At 43.9% G+C, this 19,207-nt stretch overlaps 1 protein-coding gene across 7 annotated transcripts in view; it reads left to right on the forward strand.

The window, feature by feature from the left end:
* Window positions 1-19,207, forward strand: part of YPEL2 (yippee like 2) — a 108,915-nt gene that overhangs the window by 33,309 nt on the left and 56,399 nt on the right. The window lies entirely within an intron of this gene.

Raw genomic sequence — 19,207 nt, forward strand, 5'->3', positions numbered from 1 at the left:
AGTGTGTATGCATTGCAGTGATCTACAGGTGTTTGGGGCACATGGAAGTTATTCAGTGAAGTTTTGTTGAGCATTGCTTGGGAAAGAAATATAAGCATTCTAAGGTTTAAAATATTCTATCACTTGTAGTCATGAACAAGAGGAATTGAGTTTAGGAGGTCATACTCTGGATGGAAGACAGACCTGGCCCATAGTCATACCTGCTCCCTGTGAAAATTAATGATCTAGGCACGAGTAGAATTGCTCACCAGTTTATTGTAGAGGAGCTGCTAGCGACCAAGTCTGGTGAATCATCTGTGGATTTTTTTTTTTTTTTTTTTGCTACAGACTGCAGGCAGCTGGAGCATGAATCTGCTCAAATGTGATCCTTTCTATGTGGTTGCTTTAAATACCAAAAGGAAATGTTGACTTGAGCTATGAGGCGTACCCTGAAAATTAACTCTGTGGTTTGCAAATGCCTGTAAGGTTCCAATCATAAGATTGGTTTGTACATTAGTGTTTTGGCATTCAATAAGGAGGCTGATGATTGCAAGCTTGTGTACTTAAGATCCAAAGAAACTCTTTTCAACAGGGTGTCTTTCCTGAGAAACAAGAAGTAGGTACAGGACCCCTGCCCTGTGTTTTTATTTGAGCATTGGCACTCCCTCTGTCTCTGGAATAGTAAAGCTGCACCAATGCTGGTTTGGCTGTTTTGTTTTTTGGGGCCTGACCAGAATCCACCGTCATATGCTGATTGTTCAGTTCAATAATCTTTTTTGGATTTCAAACAACTTGCCAGGCTCTGGGCTGGGTGCTAGGGATAGAGAGATGAAGCCAACATGATTCCTGTACTTAGAGTGTTATCTTTGAGGTATTTGGGAGTGTAAGGCTCACTGTGGGGGGCAAAAGAGTGTTACAGATGAGGTTGTGTTGGTAACCTAAAAAAAAAAAGAGGATGAAAAATCTACATTGTTGCTTTACTACTATTTATTGAACATCTACTGTGTGCTAGGGGGCCCTTTAGACATTTTCCTTATTACTCCATCACTTACTTTACCACCTCCCTTCAAGGTGGGAATTAAGCGACTTTTCTAAGGTCGTAGGTTACCAAGAAGCTGTGTGGGATACAGGTCTAGATAGGTCTATGCCTTCTTTACCATAGCTTGACAGTCATGACCTAAGTGGCTCCTTTTGGCATCAGCTGTCTTCTGGTCTCTCATTGATATTGGTGGTAAATCCTACCCTGTATTCCCTCCTATCATTTGCCTTGTCTGAAAAGTCCTTCTTCCTTTCTCTCTATTCACTCTCTACCCATTTCTGAAGACTAGTTTAAGTATTTTCTAGGTTGTCTTGCTGGACTGTAGGAGTCCCTCCCTCCACCGAACGCCTATAGAAGTTCACTGTCTGGTTGTTCATTTGGTAGTTAATAATGACTGTCTTGTAATAATATGGTCTGTGTTATTGTGGTTATGGGCACTTTTTACATATAATTGTCTTGCTTCCTAATAAGATTCTAAATGACCTGGAGTCATAGACTCTCAGAACATTAGAGCTAGAGGGGCCTTTGAACCTAGATGTTCCCCTTCAGCTCCTCATTTTACAGATTAGGAAACCAACGACCAGAGAAACTGAGTGCCTCTTGACTTTGTACTTTGCCACCTCCTCTCTGCCATACCACCTACTGCCTTACATATAACTCGTGGTTGTAGATGCTGGAGGCAGGTCTAGGGGAGAGGGCTGATGGCTAAAACAGAAGCATCAAGGTGTATGATCTTCGGCAAGACTGTGCTCTGTAGCTTTCCTTTTTCTTCATCCATCCAAATGAGGCGTTAGATTAGACTGTCATTAAAGTGTTCCATCCCTCCCTTTTTCTGATTCTAGTACATCATTATCAGAAGATAATGCAAGGCAGCATAACTTAGTGGTTAACAATGCAATCTCTGAGCCAGACTACCTGGGTTCAAACCCTGACTTCTTTCTTCACTTAGTGGTTATGCAAGTTGAATAATCTCTCTGTGTCTTAATATCCTCATTGGGAAAATGGGATTACTGTTAATATTAGATACCTGTAAGGTTTTTGTGGAAACGAAGTGAGGTGATCAATATAAGGTACTTCTCAGAGTGCCTGACATAATAGTAAATGCTCCATAAAGGCTGATACTTGCTATCTATGAATACTCATTAAGCAAAACCAAAGTAGCAAACATTCCCAGATCCTGGCACCCCTAATAGTCCTGGTAAACAGTTCCTTCCTTTTGTCTGAGTCTCAGCTATTAGCCCTTTAGCTATACAATTACCAGTGGTCTTCTGAGACCTCTATAAACACTGAATCTCTTGCTCCTTATAATTCCAAAGGGACTAGCAGGTTTCTGGAGGTGATTAAATAACAGTGGCAGCCTCTGCTCTTGGACAGGCGGGGTTGGGCTTACCTGCAAACAGCTGTCAAGCCTCTCCAAAATTTAAATGGAAAATCTGCCCCTGCCCCCTTCCCATCTAAGCTGTCAGATGGCGAGTTTTCCTCTGACCCACACGTCAACCAGTTACAGAGACCTTAGACTACTGTGACAACAGCAACCCAGGCAACCTGGGTGTTGGAGCCATAGCTGAGAATTGCTAGTCAGTCTGGTTCACCCTGGGATGCTTCATTGGTGGGGGGTGGGGGGGGGAGGGAAGGGGGATGTGGAGCTATTTTCATTATCTTTAAAAAAACAAACCCCAAAAGAATCTCTGATACCTTTGTTTGCAAAGCACTCAGCCAGCTCCTGAAGGGAGGGTTTGACCCGGTGACCCAGAGCATTGTCTCTGAGGTCAGGGCTGCCTAACCCGGGGAGCTTTAGCTCTCTGCTTCCCTCCCCTCCCCTCCCCTCCCCTCCCTTGCTTATTGCTAGTGGCTGGAGTGTGACTCAGGGAAGGAGGGGGGAGGAGAGGAAGAGAGGAGGAGATGGCTCCACCAGCTGCTGCTAAAAACAACAACATCTAATCAGTCCATGAACTCCCTCCCCTCCCAGACCAGTGATGAGAGAGGCTGAGCAGGTGGCACTGGCTCTCCCCTCCCTTCTGCCTCCAACACCTTTGGGCCTTTGAAGGGACAACTTATATTGTCAGAAGGAAAATGATCTAACTTTGGGGGTCCAGGAAACTCCTTTTCCTCCCTGTTAGGGCTGGTCCCAACAACAGCATTTGCTTTAACTCTCCAACAGATACCGGAGGGGACAGAAAAGTTTTTCCTTGCCCAAACAAAAGATCCCAGAATGAAACCTCCTGCACTGAACCCTACCATTTGTTCCACATTTAGCGACTCCTCTCACATGTTAGATATTGGGAATATAGTGGCAAACAGATGTATGCTTTGCCCTCAGCCACCTTGTGCCCAGGACCCTTTGGTCACTGGAAAGCCCATTATCTGCAGAAGCAGCTGGTGGCAGTAGAAGGGATCCCCATTTGTACCTGGTACCCAGGGCTGTCTGGGGCAGCCAAGAAACCAACATTTCCATATTGCTTTCCATCCAATTTGCCTAATTTCCATGAGATGCCCAACTGTGCAGAACTTTTTTCTTCACCGTCCCTGTCCTCTGCTGCAATGTCAGCCTAGGCTCTCCCAGACTGGTAAAACTGCCAGCTAGGCTCTTGCAGCTCGAGGTGGCCGGAGAATTAGACCCACTGTTCTCTGATGTGGCTTTGGAGGAATGTCTGTTCTCAAGAACAGGCCTCTAACCATTGGGTGCTGGTTGCTTTGTTTACTTCTGAAAGCTGCACAATTTTACCCTCAGTCCCTCCCCTCTTGATGCAGAATGTTCTAAATGACAGGTAGGGCTCTGAGGAGCCCTTTAAAGACCTCTCTTCCCACCTCCCCCTCGCCCAGACAAATTCACCCAGGAAACCAAAGGAGAGAGGAAGTTGGAGAAACCAGACTTATTGGAGCTCCTTAAGTTCCAAGTCCCCATATTTCTTGATCCTGGCTTCAGCAGGAGAGAGAAAAAGCAAAGTGTATCTGTGGGGGAGGAAAGGTCCTCCCTGTCTGTCTCCTTCTGTGTAAAAACAACAGGCCAGTCTGCCCTGGGCACTGTGGGGGCAGGTACTGGGTAAACACACAGGGAAGGAAAGCCGATAAGATAAGGGCTGACAAATCTAGGTCACCAGGCTGCTGCCAGGCACCTGTATGACTGGTCACCTTGAAACTGACAGGGGGGAGGATGGACACAGACAGGCTGACCTCCCATTCCTTTGTTTATTTATTTAAAAAACATTTCCTAAGCACCATTATATGTTAGGCCATGTGCTAGGTGTTTCAGGCCCCTCCGTGTCTCTGTCAGGCAAAATCTCCTGAATCCCAGGCCTGTAACCAGTGCTAAAAAAAGAAATGACATCATGCAAAAGCCACTTGGTCCACTACCTTCCAGGGTGGGGGCAACCAGTCTCTTGGTAGAAGGGAGGGGCCTCTTTGGAGTCTTCATTCCCTCTTCCTGCAGCTAAATGGTTGGCAAAATTTTCTGCAAAGGCCAGATAGTAAATTTTTAGGTGCTGCTGGCCATATGGTCTCAGCCATCCAACTCTGCAGCCATAGAGAATACATAAACAAATGAGCATAGCCGTGTTCCAGTTAAATACTTCTGAAACAGGTAAGAAGCTCAGTTTGGCCCTTGCACATTTGCTGATTCCTAGGCTACAAGATGGGCACCAGTTGTGAAATGTATGTTGGAGAAATATGTTTATGTGATTTCAGGAGGAATCTAAAGCCAACACAGTGGTTACATTTGCTATAGATAGTGTAGGAGCTGACACACTGTGTTCATTGACTAGTTCCGTTTGACACTGTGTTGTCAACTGCATAGGCCAAACTTCAGCCCAGCCATCTAGCACCCATAGGTTCCCACCAAAGGTTACAAGCTGACCAAGCCAGACAGAGCACATATTTTCACGCAATGTCATCACTGTAATGGGAACACAATGTGGGGCCCTGCAGACAGAGTCAGTGGCGTCACTTTAAAGTCCTGAATGAAGGGTCAAGCCACCTCTGTTCTAGGCCTGGCTCTACCACTAACTCTTCAGCGTGGCATTGAGTAAGTCGCATAACCTCTCTGACCACTCAGCACATACTGAATATGAGGCACTGGGAAAACTGCAATGGACACATGAAAATGTTTGCCCTTAAGTAGCTCGTGATCTAGTGGGGAAGACCAACAGGTAAATTATTATAAGATGTAGTGAAATACAGGCTTTGGGGAGTGGTTATTCAGGATGCTTTAGGGGCAAAGAGCAGGATGAATTTTTTCTAAGTGAACAAGAAAAGTCGGTGGAGGGGGCAAGTCCATTCTGAGCAGAGGCAGAGAAATCCTCTAGAGGAGATCAAGCCTAAGGAATCACAGGAAGAGATGGAGAGGGTGAGAGAGGGAAGCAGGAGGTCAGGAGGTGTGGATTGCACAAGGCTCAGAAGGCCCAGCTAAGGAATTTAGATTCAGTTTTGTATGTGTAGGGAGCCATTGAAAGCACTTTTTAAGCAAGGGAATGATAGCATTTGATTGAGATTGGACTAGAATATTATAATATAGCCTAGTTCATAAAGTCAACTCCTCCAGCTTCTATAAACTGTATATCCATGAGCTCTGTGTGAACAGGAATGTTGATATTGTATAAAGTTAATAAACCCTGATAATTAAGCCAGTGCTGTAATTCACAGCCAGGCTCATTTCCTCCTTGTGATGCCTTCAGTTAATCAGAAGACAGATAAATCATTGGCGGACACCAAACCTTCATAACTCTGAGAAGAGGGCCTTTCAAAGTTCCCTGGTTTGCTGGGCCAGGTACTCCCTTTAGCCCGACTTTCTTGTATGGCTTCTTGAAGCTCACTGAGTCATTATAAGCTGGCAATTGCACCCCCACGTTTATGAGGTTTTCTATTATGTTAAAGTGAGAACTGAGTTTCAGAATTCATGTGGCTTTTGGTGTAGTCATGGGGTTTGGGACAGGGCAAAGTGAAGGGGAGAAATAGATGGCTTCTGTACTTTCCAGTGTTTTAGCATATGCCTGAATGTAGTTGAAACTGGCCTTAGAAAATGGGGATTCTGAGCAGAGATCCCCAAATCTGACAGCACATCAGAATAACCTGGGATAAAAAGACTGATCTTCAGGACCTACTTCCAGAAATTCCTATTCTGTAGGTCTGAATGTGACTGGGAATGAAGGCCCTGCCTAAGGGAAGGAAACAAGTCACCTAGGATACAGGACTTGAAAAGCATTCACTCTTGGGGCTGTACAAAGGCAGCACCTCAGAGCAAGGGCCTCCTTAAAGATGCTAGGTGCTGGCTTCCTGGCTTGCCTCACCCTAGTCCCAGCCTTCTCCTTGCTTTGAAGGTAGCCAGACATGCTGGCCCTAGTGTTCACTGTCTACCTTCTAGCACTTTACACTCCCTGAAGGCACAATTGGTGGTTTTGACTAACATTTGTTTGAAAAAGAAGAGAACTCTTTGGAGATCTTCCTCTAATAATGATGACAGTAGTTATCATTTTACTGAGTGTTAACTAAATACCAGTGCAGTGCTGGTATTTACATCTTTTGTCTCACATCTTTTGTCTCATACTGACCCAGAGAGAGATGTACTACCATTGTTACCATTTTGGGATGAAGAAAGTGAGGCTTAGACAAATTGAATTGATCAAGGGGAACCAGTTAGGAAAGGGTGGAATCAGAATTGGAATTCAGGCATGACTCCCAGTTCATACCCTTCAGTGCTCCACCACACTGTTTCTTGCTCTAAATTAGCAGAGAAACCCAGCCCAGCCTACTCTCTTGGTGCTTCCCAGGCTGTCTGCCTGGCTCAGAAATCTCCAGGTAAACCCCTATTCCTGGGGTCTTGAACTTGAACCAAACATGACACCCTATGGAACATCATACCCTATGGTCTCTGTTGTTTTTTTTTTCTTTTTTTAATGTTTATTTATTTTTGAGACAGAGAGAGAGCACGAGCGCACACACAAGTGGGGGAGGGGCAGAGAGAGAGAGAGAGAGAGAGAGAGAGAGATGTGGGGGAGACACAGAATCTGAAGCAGGCTCGAGGTTCTGAGCTGTCAGCACAGAGCCCAATGTAGGACTCAAACTCATGAACCATGAGATCATGACCTGAGCCAAAGTCGGCTGCTTAACTGACTGAGCCACCCCCAGGTGCCCCTCTGGATTTTTTAAAATAGAGTTTTTTGACCCATAGAGCCATGGCAAGCAGGGGAAGGGATGAAGGAAGAGCACAGGTGATTCTCAGCAGGGGAAGAAGTTATTATTTCTTAAGCTGTTTACTAATTAGCTCCTTTTGCTCCTGAAACCAAAAAGAAGAACTCAAGAGTCAGCACGGCTCAGAAGCCCTAATTAATTTGTGGTCCAACTGGGTCAGGGAGAGTGACCCTGTGCAGTGGCTTTTTTCTTTTCAGGGACATGTGTGCCCCAGCTCACCAGGGCAGAGTTCCATAGCACTGAGGGGAGGGATTCCACCCCCCACCCCCCACCCCTGGGAGTTAGATCTCCTGTGAAGCACATGTCTGCCTATTCAGTCCCTTCCTCCCTGACCCTCTGGCTGGGCTCCTGCTGGTGTTAAGTTGCCCCAAATACTCAGTCTCTTATTTCACATCGCCAGGCAAAGATCCCACAGCCAAGGTGCCCTTTCGGCTTAGCTTTCCCATTGGCTGCTCACTGACAGATAAGCTCCTAAGAGGAGGCAAGGGGGAGGGAGGAGAGGTGGGTAACACCTGGAGCAGACCCCTTTGTCCTTTTGTCATTCTGCACAAAGCATGGGTGCTACGGCTCCCTGCTATTGTGTTTGATGGGGCAGGCCCTGGGTGGTGGCTCGCTGCCTAGCTTTCATCTTTTATTGGTACAACTGTACATATGCTTAGGCTTTACCTAAGGGTGGAAATTGGAGGCTGAAAGTTTTTAAGTGTCAAGAGACAAGGAAACTCTGTATTCAGTGTGTGGGCTGGAAGAATGCAGGAGCTTCTGAGCCAGGCTCTCTTTCTGCATAATCTGCTATGGCCATGGCCTGCAGACTCCCTGTCCAGACCTTGCAGAGATGTTTCATTCCTTGGGCTGGGTGGAACTGAGACGTGAGTACTGCTCCTAGTCAGGAGGGGGATGAAGCCAGCGGACAAAATGTTCCTGTGCCTGGACGACCAGCCACAGCACAGCCTGGGTCCCTGGGAATTAAGATGAAACCTTTCCTCTTTCTTTAGCCAACCCATATCTTGAGTAACAGATGAGTTACTGCCAGACGAAGTGGTTTTAATTTACCTTTTTGAAGAGATAGATGCACTTAAAATAAAAATGAGCAGGAAGTTTGCACAGTTAGCATTGCCAGTCTCACTGCTGTCGGGAGTGAACATGTGCTCCTGGACTTCCACAACTTCTCTCTTCTCTGTCACTTGCAACCAGAGCAAATCCCTGGAACCTGGTTATAGGGATTGTTATGTTATGTGGAGTTGCTCTATCAGTCAGGAAATTTCCTCAAGAAGAGGTCCTCAACTAGGGCCTCCAAATACAACCCTGTAGGTAGGTGCCAGCATGACAGAACCCAAGAACTGGGCATCTATGTATAAGTTGGTCTTGAGTATCCAGAGACTATTTAAGAATGTGTACAGAAAGGTAGCAATTAAATGTTTGTCTTGGAATAAGCCTGGCTTCTGCATTCTCCCAGGAGCCCTCGCCTAGGGAAGATGATTAAAAATAGATCTGAGTAGCACTTCCTGCCTGGCAGATGGCTGATAGCAAGTGCTAGGGCTTGCAGCTAGCTGACCTTTCCTTTCTGAAATCTGCTCTGTGTTTCCATGATGCTAATTGAGTCCCTCTCTAGACCTAAGCAAAGAGCTGGCTGCAAAAACAAAAAAAAAAAACAACAAAAAAACCCCAACAAGGTTTGCTGTCCTGGCTGGGCTCAGTTCATGGAGCAACTTGAAAGTGCTGGAATTCGCATGGAAACACCCACTCTGTGGTCCAACTGGCTGGTCCTTGTTTAAAAACTAACAAGTTCTGCTTTCAAATTTGCTGCCCAATGCTGTTAAGGATCCCACACCCTCTCCACCCCCATCAATAAGAAAAAATTAGTGGAAAGGGGAGTGGTAAGAATGTCCTATGTTAGATGTGTACACAATAGACAATGCTTACACTCACTTCAAAACAAAGTAGATGCCCAAAAGAGAGGCAGGGACTTCTTGAGATCTGGCTTTCAGGAGTGGTTCTATCCCCCTCAGCTATCTTTCCTCACTTATAAAACACTGATAATACTTGAGACAGTGCCCTTAGGTGGTATCAAACTATGGAAGACACAAGATATGATTGCAAACATCTAGGGACCACTGCTGGCTTCTCAAGGAGTTATTACCCTCTTCTAGGAAGGGGATGGGGATATATGTAGATGGGTTGTGCTGAGGCTGTGCTAAGTGCTCATGTTTCTTCAAATCTTACTTCCTCTCCAAGGAATGCCCCTGCTAAATCTCCCCCCCCCCAAATGATCTCATCTTCTTCAGTTCCATTCATGTTCTCAAAAACTCCTTTAATGTCCATAATGTGTCACAAGGATACACATTGTTTTATACATATTTTGTGTATTTTAGTCCTGTTTTCTAGTTAGCTAGATTATAAGCACCTTCAGGGCAGATCTAGCTTGCTACATTCTTCTTTGTGCCCAGCCAGATCTGGGGCACAGCTGCTCATTAAATATTTGTTGATTTATAATTATGGAGGCACAGTATTCCTCATTAGGATCATATCACAAGATTCTAAGCCATACCCTTACTATTGGACATTTAGATTTCCCCCAGTTTTTATTTTATTTTATTTTTTAATGTTTTTATTTATTTTTGAGAGAGAGAGACGCAGCACGAGCAGGGAAGAGGCAGAGAGAGAGAGAGAGAGATGCAGAATTTGAAGCAGGCTCTAAGCTCCAAGCTGTCAGCACAGAGCCCAGCGCAGGGCTCGAACTCACAGACTGTGAGATCATGACCTGAGCCAAAGTCAGATGCTTAACTGACTGAGCTAGCCAGGTGCCCCTAGATTTCCCCCCAGTTTTTAAATCATAGACTACATTCATGCGACACAAAACTGTTTTGCCCAGGAGATGATTTTCCAATGCCTGATATCTCACAATGTGTCTGGGGCTTTGGTTTTGGCCAGGGAAGAAGGTTGAGCACCAGAGTATGTGAAAAGGTTTTAAGTTTCTATGTCTTGAGGATGAGAGTCCTAAAATAGGAATTGTCAGATAAGATAGGCCAGCTGATGAACAGAAAAGACTTTTTATGCAGATAAACAGGAAGTTTAAAAACATGAGAGAAGAGGTCTAACTCTGAGTCAGAAATGCTCATTTAATATGTGAGGCGTTTACTCTCTTGAGAAAGTGGATTCACACAATGTTCATCCTCGAAAGAGACCTTACTCAACCCCCTCATTTCACAGATGATGCAACTCCCAGTTCAGAGGATCAGGGATCTGCCCAAGGACATCATGCAGTTGGAGGCAGATGATCTAGCCTTGCCTGACAGGGGCATGAGTGTGTAGGATGGTTGTTGTGACCCAGTGTCGTGTTCTGTTTCTAGAAGGAATACCTAGAATCACCAGTGCCCGGCATTAACACTTTGACCAGCACCCTATCCTCATTTATATGCTCTTGTCTCTTTCGTAAGAGCCCTTTGGCTGTGATTTCTTCAAACCCACCATGATTGTCTCTTCCCTTGTAACTATTTCTTATAACTCTACTCCTAAACCTAGTCCGTGTGTGTGTGTGTGTGTGTGTGAACATAGGGATTAAATGTAGATGCATGCTACTGTGCTCACTGGAGGAAAGCCTGACGTTGGACAGAGTTCCTGCCACAGTGGGAAGAACACGTTAGTCTACTTTATAGTGTATGCAACCTGAAGTCCAATTGTTTAAAGCCTTGCGCTATGATTAACATTTCCAGGAGAGCAAAGTGTTGAAGGTATTTAGAGAACAACTAGGATGGAATGAAAAATGAGGTTTAGAAGATAGTGGAAAACTTGGTGAGGGTTAAAACCACACCACATACAGAAATTTGAAGGAACTGGTAGAAGGAAGGGTACTGCCATTTATAGAAAGCCTGTTCTGTGCCAGGCGTTTCACTGTCTGTGAGGTGGGTATTGTTCTGCCATTTGGCAGATGAGGAACATGAGACCAGAGAGGTGAACATATCCAAGAGCACATGGTAAAGAAAGTGCCAGAACTGGGAATTGAATCTAGTTCATACAACTGTATAATTCTTCCATTATACCAGGCTACTAAGCTGGGAGAAGTTCAGCCCATACAAAGAAACCTTGATGCAAGCAAGATTATAGCTTTAAAGATATCACTCCAAGTGTTATTTGGCACCAGAAGATATAAAGATGGAGCATTCTGGGAACTCTCAGGAGATAAGAGTTCAGCTCATACGAGGAATTAGGGACAGGCAGAGTGACTGGCAGTAGAATGGGCTTCCTGGGGAGGTAAAGAGTTCCCTATCCCTGGACAAGGTTTGATAGAAACGTGGGTGACAGCCATGCATCAGATGAGTGGCTGACCTTTGGAGATCCTTCATATCCCAATGGTCTATGAAATTAAAACTGGATACGGTCATGTGTATATTTTGTTTTGTTTTGAGATCTTTTGCTATACCAAAACTGCAATCCACTGCAGGAGATTCCTATAGAATGCTATTAGTTAAGTCTTTCTTTCTCATTCTTTTTTTTTAGCTAACTCCCCAAGCATTTTTCTGGGTTCTCTGCTCTTTCCTTGTTGTGAAGTCCAGGTGCCAAAGAAAGGATTTTAATGGGCCTCTTTGCTTTTAATTATTTGTTCTCACAGCTTGTGAAATGAGAATCATTCACTCAGTAGTGAGTGCGGAAGGCTGTTTTCATGTTGGGTTGCAAAGAACATTCCTTTGGTGGTCTTCAGTCAGCCTTAAGCATTGTAGGTTTACACATTTAATTTTACCTATGTACTGAAGAATGGCCAAGTTGTGGTGAAGCAGTTCATCTAGCACAACTCACAGGAAGCTAATTGGTAGACCAGAATTCTGATTTGTTAATTTACAGTGGAACAGATAATCCTGAAAGCTCAGACTATGTGTTATCTTCCTTGAAGGTAAACCCACTTGAGCGAGAGAATTAAATTTAGGCAGTTGCTAAGTAAATATGGAATCAGAGCAGAGGAAGTTGAGTAGCCTAAGAGATTTTCATCAATTCTGACAACTTGATCCATCCTTCTTCATCAAAGAGACAGATTTTCCAGGTGAACACACTCTAGAAAAATCTTGGGACTTGGAATCAAAAGCTGTAGATTTATGTTCTGACCTTGACTTACAAGCTTTGTGAAACTGGGAAAGTCACTTGAACAGCCCTGGGTTTCAGTTTCCTCTGCTGTTTTACAGATTGAATTAGTTAATGTGTGTGAAAGTGCTTTGTGCATTCTGATGTCAGTATTAGTCTAATTCTGTTAGGCTCCTTTCTTTTAGTGAGTCACCTGGACAACACCCTTGTTATCCCATCTTCATTCTCCCTTAGACTTTGGAACCAGACTCCCTGGTCTCTGTCATCTATTTGTTGTTTGACCATGGACTTAATTTTCTCATCTGTAAAATGGGGACAACGATTGTACCTACTTCATCAGATCAGTAGCAGATTAAGTTACTTGGTTTATGTAAAACAATTTGAATCTTGCCTGGCATATGGTAAGCACTATATACATAGTAAGCACTGTATACAACTGTACTGTTATTATTTCACAATTTCCAATTGAATGAGCCTGCTTAATTTCTTCTATAAACTCTCCAATTTCACTACAGTGATTGCTTGTTAGAAAAGGTTTTTAGAGCACCCCCACCATAGTGTGTGGCTTCAGTTTCTGAAGCCTTTTCTGGTCTTTTTGCCTGGATTGGTTGCAGGGGAAGACTTACCTTGAGAGTCTGAGGTTTTACCCACTGACATCAGATATCTTTTGTAGTGTGAGGACATTTCATTTTCTGGTGTCTAGTTGGCTTTGGAAACAGAAGTATAGATTGAAACATAAATCCAAAAATTGGTATTTGTCCTTCCTAGGTATATTAACTTGCATTATCATCATCTTCTTCTGCTTTTAATGTTTGTTTATTTTTGAGAGATGGAGACAGAGCATGAGCGGGGAAGGGGCAGAGAGAGAGAGAGAGACACAGAATCTGAAGCAGGCTTCAGGCTCCGAGCTGTCAGCACAGAGCCCAACGCGGGGCTCAAACTGACAAACCACGAGATCATGACCTGAGCCAAAGTCGGATGCTCAACCGACTGAGCCACCCAGGCACCCCCAACTTGCATTATCTTCTTAATTTTAGCAGCTCATAGTGAATTATTTTCAGAGACCTGATGGTTTTGAGAGAAATTTAAGTTCCATTATTTCAGCCCCCTTAAAAGTTTTAGTTTTATATTTGAAGTGAACTGCAGAGGCCCCAGTATTAATGACTGCCTGCTATTACATTCTGATTCCACTACCTCTAGTCTCTTAACTCAGAGGTCAGTCTCCCCAAACAGACCTAGTGAGGGTGACATGTCCAGCTTTCTTCTGTAGAGAATGGAGTTTGTCTGATTATGGGAATCCCCTGCTCTTTGTCTTTCTGAAGAATGCATGTTTTCTGTGACTTCTCTATGGAGAGCAAGGAGCCAATGCAGGATGTTGAGAGCTGGCGGCATCTGTTTTCCCACTGGCTGCATGTTTATATTGGCATCTACTGTCCTAACCCTTTGCCACAAACTAGGGAGTCTTATCTGCTCTTGGTTCAACAAAGAACAGCCCCACGGCTCCAAACCACATCTGAGGCCCTTAGAACAACTTGGAGAGGTGTGGGAGAGGAGCTGTGGGGGTCTGTGGCTGTAGGGGGTTTGGTAGAGAGTCTGGGGAAGCACTGGTGAGACAGCCCAGCTCTTCCAGACTGGTCCAGCAAATCCCGTTTTACATCCAGAAGGCCTGTGGTGGTGTGAAAGGAAACAAACATTTATTAAATGCTGTTTCATGAGCCAGGCACTGTGCTTTACGTACAGGCATTCATTTAATACAACATCCTTTTGGAATAGGGCGTTGTGTTTCTCCCTTTTGTGGATGGGGCCCTGAGGCTCAGAATGACTTGCTCAAGGTTACACAGCTTGCTCCCAAGCCTGCATCCTTTCCACTGAACATCAGGCAGACATGACACCATGAGGGAGCTGACTTTGCAGGCTCTTTATGCCATTCTGTTTCCATTCCATTTCTCTATTCTAGGTCCATCCCTAAAAGCAGTCTGTTTCATATAGGCCAACAGGAAGGTGAATGTAAATGGTCTGATCGTTAAATGACTTAGATCCCAGAATATCCCCCGTTAAGCAATAAAACGTGGCGCCCAGACCGCTCAGCACCTTTTGTGTCTGCCATTCGTTGCTTGCATCATTTGCATCATGTATGCTCCCATGCCCTTGGAATTTTATGACTCCACACAGCAGATATTTCCTCCTTTAGAGCCAGTCCTTTCCCAACCCCTCCCTCCATCTGTTTAGGGAATGTGAGAGTGAACGGAGACCTACAAAACTTAGAGCCAGGGGAGGAGGCCTGTAGGAGGCCATGCTTCTGCCCCTAGTCAGTGCACATGACTTTCTACCCCATGTCAACGTTTCTAGACAGATATGTGAAAGCTTTTGGTAAACGATAAACACATATAAATGGCTTTGTTCTTTCCTCATCTTTCCTAGTGACCTGTGTCCTAGTGTTGAAATCATACAGAGTCAGGAAATTCTTCCCTTATAATTAACCCAAGTCTCTCTTATTTCCATCTATGTCCATTTCCTTGTCTGTTTCTTTCAGAGAAAATGGAAGAAATCCCCTTTAATCTTCTTCCCTCTTAGCTAAACTCTCCTAATCTCTTTAAGTTGCACTTGGGTTCTAATTCTGGAAGTTTTCATCATTTTCATTATTCTTTATTATGTGCTTTCTCCATGTGCTTCCTCAAGAGTGAAATCCAAACAGGACCCAGTATTATTCGCCATGGGTTTCAGCTCTTTGGAATGGAGCCTATGGCTTACCCTGACCCTAAATGGTAAGCTCCACTGGGCTTGACGATGGATGGAAAAAGAATGAGAGAGGAGAAAAGACTGACCTGGCCTTCCCCAGCAGAGTGTCAGACCTGCCGAGGCGGGATGTTTAACCAACACCCCAAGGGCAGGGGGTTTGCTAACCCTCCTTTGTATCTCTACCTAATACTTCTGCTACCTTCTTGCTGAGATAGTATATAGTGTGGTATATAGTGCCTTCAGCAAATACGTGGAGACAGAGGGTAGATTTGTGGTTGTCAGGGTTGGGGCAGGGGACATGGAAGTTGACTGGTACAATATGAGATTTCTTTTTGGAGTGTGGAAATGTTCTGGAATTAGATAGTGGTGACGATTGCACAACCTTATGAATATATCAAGAGCCACTGAATCATATAAAAAGGATGACTTTTATGGTAATGTGAATTATGTTTCAGTTAAAATGAACTCAACTTTATGTTTGTACTAATAAGTTCTTTTATAGCTATATAATAAAAATAAATTGTAACAGCAACAACGAAATATATATAAAGCCTTGAAGTTTATGGAGAACTTTTTTTCATACACAGTATCATTTATTTCTCATAGAAAGCTGGTGTGAGTGTGAATACGATTTTATTGTGCCCATTTTACAGATTAGGAAATCTGGTCTCAGAGTAGTTAATTGGCTTGCTCAAGTTAGTGGCTGTAGCTGGTACATGGCAAAGCCAGGGTTCAAACTCTAGCACTCTACTTCTTTGAAGCCCATGTAATTCGCACTGCCTGTGGATGGTAGGATGGAGAAGCAAGCGCTAAGTGCTTTAAAGAATTCACAGAACATGACTGGAAAGGATCATGGGGAGCTTCAGTCTTATCCCTCCATTTTTATGGAGACATTGAGTTGCAAAGAGTGGAACATTTGCCTTTTGTCATAATAGAGAAAGGGGGAGATCATAGTTACCAAAGAAAAGGATTTTCTAAACACAAGTAGATTAGAATCGGCCTTTTCATCTCTCTTTTCTAGGCTTCTGAACAGGCCAAAGAGGAAAGATAGAGAACTGAACTTCCTTTTACTCTAGACTTCATTTACCTTGTTTTACTTATTATCCTCAGAACCCTTATGAAATAGGCATTGTTTCCATCCACTGATGTAAAAGATGTGGAAGTTGAGAGAGGCTGAATAATTCTCCCAAGGTCAAGTAGCTAATAAGTTGTAGTTGTAAAACCAAGATTTGATCCTGATTTTCTGATGCCAGGACTAGATCCTCTTACGAATGCACATTTGCTCCTCACTCCCAGATATTGCAGTTGGGTGGACATCTGTGTCCTTCATCTCCTGAGACAACACATGCTCAGTTGAAAACAGTTGGCCTTCCCAGTGAGAGAAGAGGGCCTATGTTGGAGAGGCTCTGCTTCATGCTAGGAGGACTTCATGCTTGAGTCTGCTCAAGCATGAGGACTTGTGCCTGTACCAAGGGGAAGGAACCCACATGTTTGCTCTTTTGCCATTCCTGCTCCCCCTCCAAAAGTATTCATTTTCAATGGTCCTCCTACTTTTGGAAGGAATTGCTGCCTTCCAGACTTTCAAAGGGGCCAGAAATCAGTGGTTATGGATACTAAACAGGAAACTCAAAGCGCTTTCCGTTCCTTTGAGCTGGCTGGAAGGGCTGGGCCTAGAACTATTACTTTCCTTTAAAGGACAGAAGAAAAGCGTTGTGTAATTTAAACACACACACACACACACGCGCACACACACCACCACCACCACCACCACCACCACGAACAACAACAACAACAACAACAGAAAACCTTTCCTGGAGTCCTGAACACCAGCCTTGGTTGATACACAACATGGAAAAGAGCTGTCTTGTTGCCTAGCAGTAATGACAGCAAACAAATGTGTCTGACAGTCTGTTTGGGATCTCCTGGGCTGAAATTCTGTTTGCTTCATTCTAATTGCTTCCTTAACTTCCTTTCAGTCTCCCCACCTTTGGTACCACCCTCCCTCAAGAGAGTGCCAGGCTGTGCCTGGTTATGCCAGGCTGGGCTGGGCCCCACAGGATACAGTGACCCAGCCGGGGCTATTCTTGTCTCTGTCTATTTGCAAGATGCCTGTTGTTCTCAATGGCTGTTTTTCCCATCATAAATGTTGACTTGGCAGAGGCCCAGAGTGGAAGCCATGGTAGAAGAGCTTCCCAAGTCTTGCCCCAGGAAATTCAGCTGGTCCTGAGTACCAGGCTGAGGAAACAGGTGCGCAGTTATTCAAGGGGTACCTGAGTAGATATTGCCTCCAAGACAGCTCATTGCAGAGTGTGGGCCTCTGCAAGCTGACTTTCGTAGAACAGGCCTGGAGGAACCAGAATGGCCCTGAGAGGCACCTCTGGGCCTGGCTGTCATTCTTTTCTATGCCCTGTGTCCTCTCCCACCCCTACTCTCTAGGACTTCTAAGCTATGCCAGGCTAGAGGAAATTAGTCGTAGGTCCTGCCCTGAAGTAGACAGAAACCCCCGGAGCAGCGGTCTCCAAACTTTAAAAAAAGTTTTTTTTTTAATGTTTATTTATTTTTGAGAGAGAGAGAGAGAGAGAGAGGGAGAGAGAGAGAGAGAGAGAGAGAGAGAGAGAGACAGACAGAATGCAAGCAGGGGAGGGGCAGAGAGCGAGGAGACAGAATTCGAAGCAGGCTCCAGACTCCGAGCTGTCAGCATAGAGCCCGACGCGGGGGGCTCGAACCCACAAACAGTGAGATCATGACCTGACCCAAAGTCAGACGCTTAACCGACTGAGCCACCCAGGCACCCCCAAAACTTTAAAAATCACATACCACTATTAGTAAGATGTTTGAGTATATACTCCTAATATATGGATATTTAGCTTATAAGTGGTATCATGTACTTCTATGTAATATATACATTAGAAACATATATTCAAAGACATTTTAAATAATTAATATAATTTAAAAGGAAGAAAAAACAATTACAAATATGTTTTCAAATCTTATTTATTGAAGGTATGGTTTAACATGCTCTTTTTTAAAAAAAATTACCGTTAATCACTTTCTGATACAGTTAATTCTAAGGTATGTCTTAATGAGAGTATATTTCAGTGCTTCAGTTAAACAATTTCCCTTGTCAAAAAGTCCCTTACAAAGAAAGGTAGGTTCAAATGCAACATGAGCATGTCTGTGCTTATGAAAATCATGATTCCTGCAATCCAACCCATTTTATCCAATCACACAAAGGTTTTTGCTGAACTTCGTGCTTGCTCTTGCAAACTTGCAGAAAAATATTTTTTAACAAGGCTTCAAACCCCTCTGAGACTCTTTGTTTGGAATACTTTTAAGTAGAGTATTAGGAAATTGTTTATAATTCCTAATTGTACAAATATAGAAACACAGTGTAGGGGCGCCTGGGTGGCTCAGTCGGTTAAGCGTCCGACTTCGGCTCAGGTCATGATCTCACAGTTCGTGGGTTTGAGCCCCGCGTTGGGCTCTGTGCTGACAGCTCGGAGCCTGGAGCCTGTTTCAGTTTCTGTGTCTCCCTCTCTCTCTCTGCCCCTCCCCTGTTCATGCTCTGTCTCTGTCTCAAAAATAAATAAACACTAAAAAAAGAAACAGTGTACAGATGGGAGATTTCAGAGACGACTTACTTTTATTGGCTTAATTTTTTTTTTTTTAATTTTGCAAAGTAAAGTTCACTCTTTGGTATAGAGTCTTATGACTTTTGACAAATATATGGTCTTGTAACCCCCATAATGAAGATCACAATTCCATCTCCCATGTTACTCCTTATAGTGAAACTCTCCCTTTACCCATAACCTTTGGCAACCACTGATCTTAGTCTGATACATTTCAAATTCATCCATGTTGTTATGTGTATCAACAGGTTGTCCCCTTTTATTAAAGACTACTATTAAATGGGAGGTATCAGTTTATCCATTCACCAACTGAGAGACATTTAGGTTGTTTCCAGTTTGGGACAATTATGAATAAAGCTGCTCTGAAAAAATTCTCCTCCAGGTTTTTACATGAACATAGATTTTCAATTAACCTGGGTAAATGAAACCACAAAATTCTTGTCCACAGTGGCTATGCTGTTTTGCAATGGATAAAAGACTTCCAGTTGCTACACATTCTTTTTTTTTTTTTTTTTGGATGTTTATTTATTTTTGAAGGAGAGAGAGATGGAGTGTGAGCAGATGAGGG

This window comes from Panthera uncia, chromosome E1 (genome assembly GCF_023721935.1).
Source record: "Panthera uncia isolate 11264 chromosome E1, Puncia_PCG_1.0, whole genome shotgun sequence".
NCBI lineage: Eukaryota > Metazoa > Chordata > Mammalia > Carnivora > Felidae > Panthera > Panthera uncia.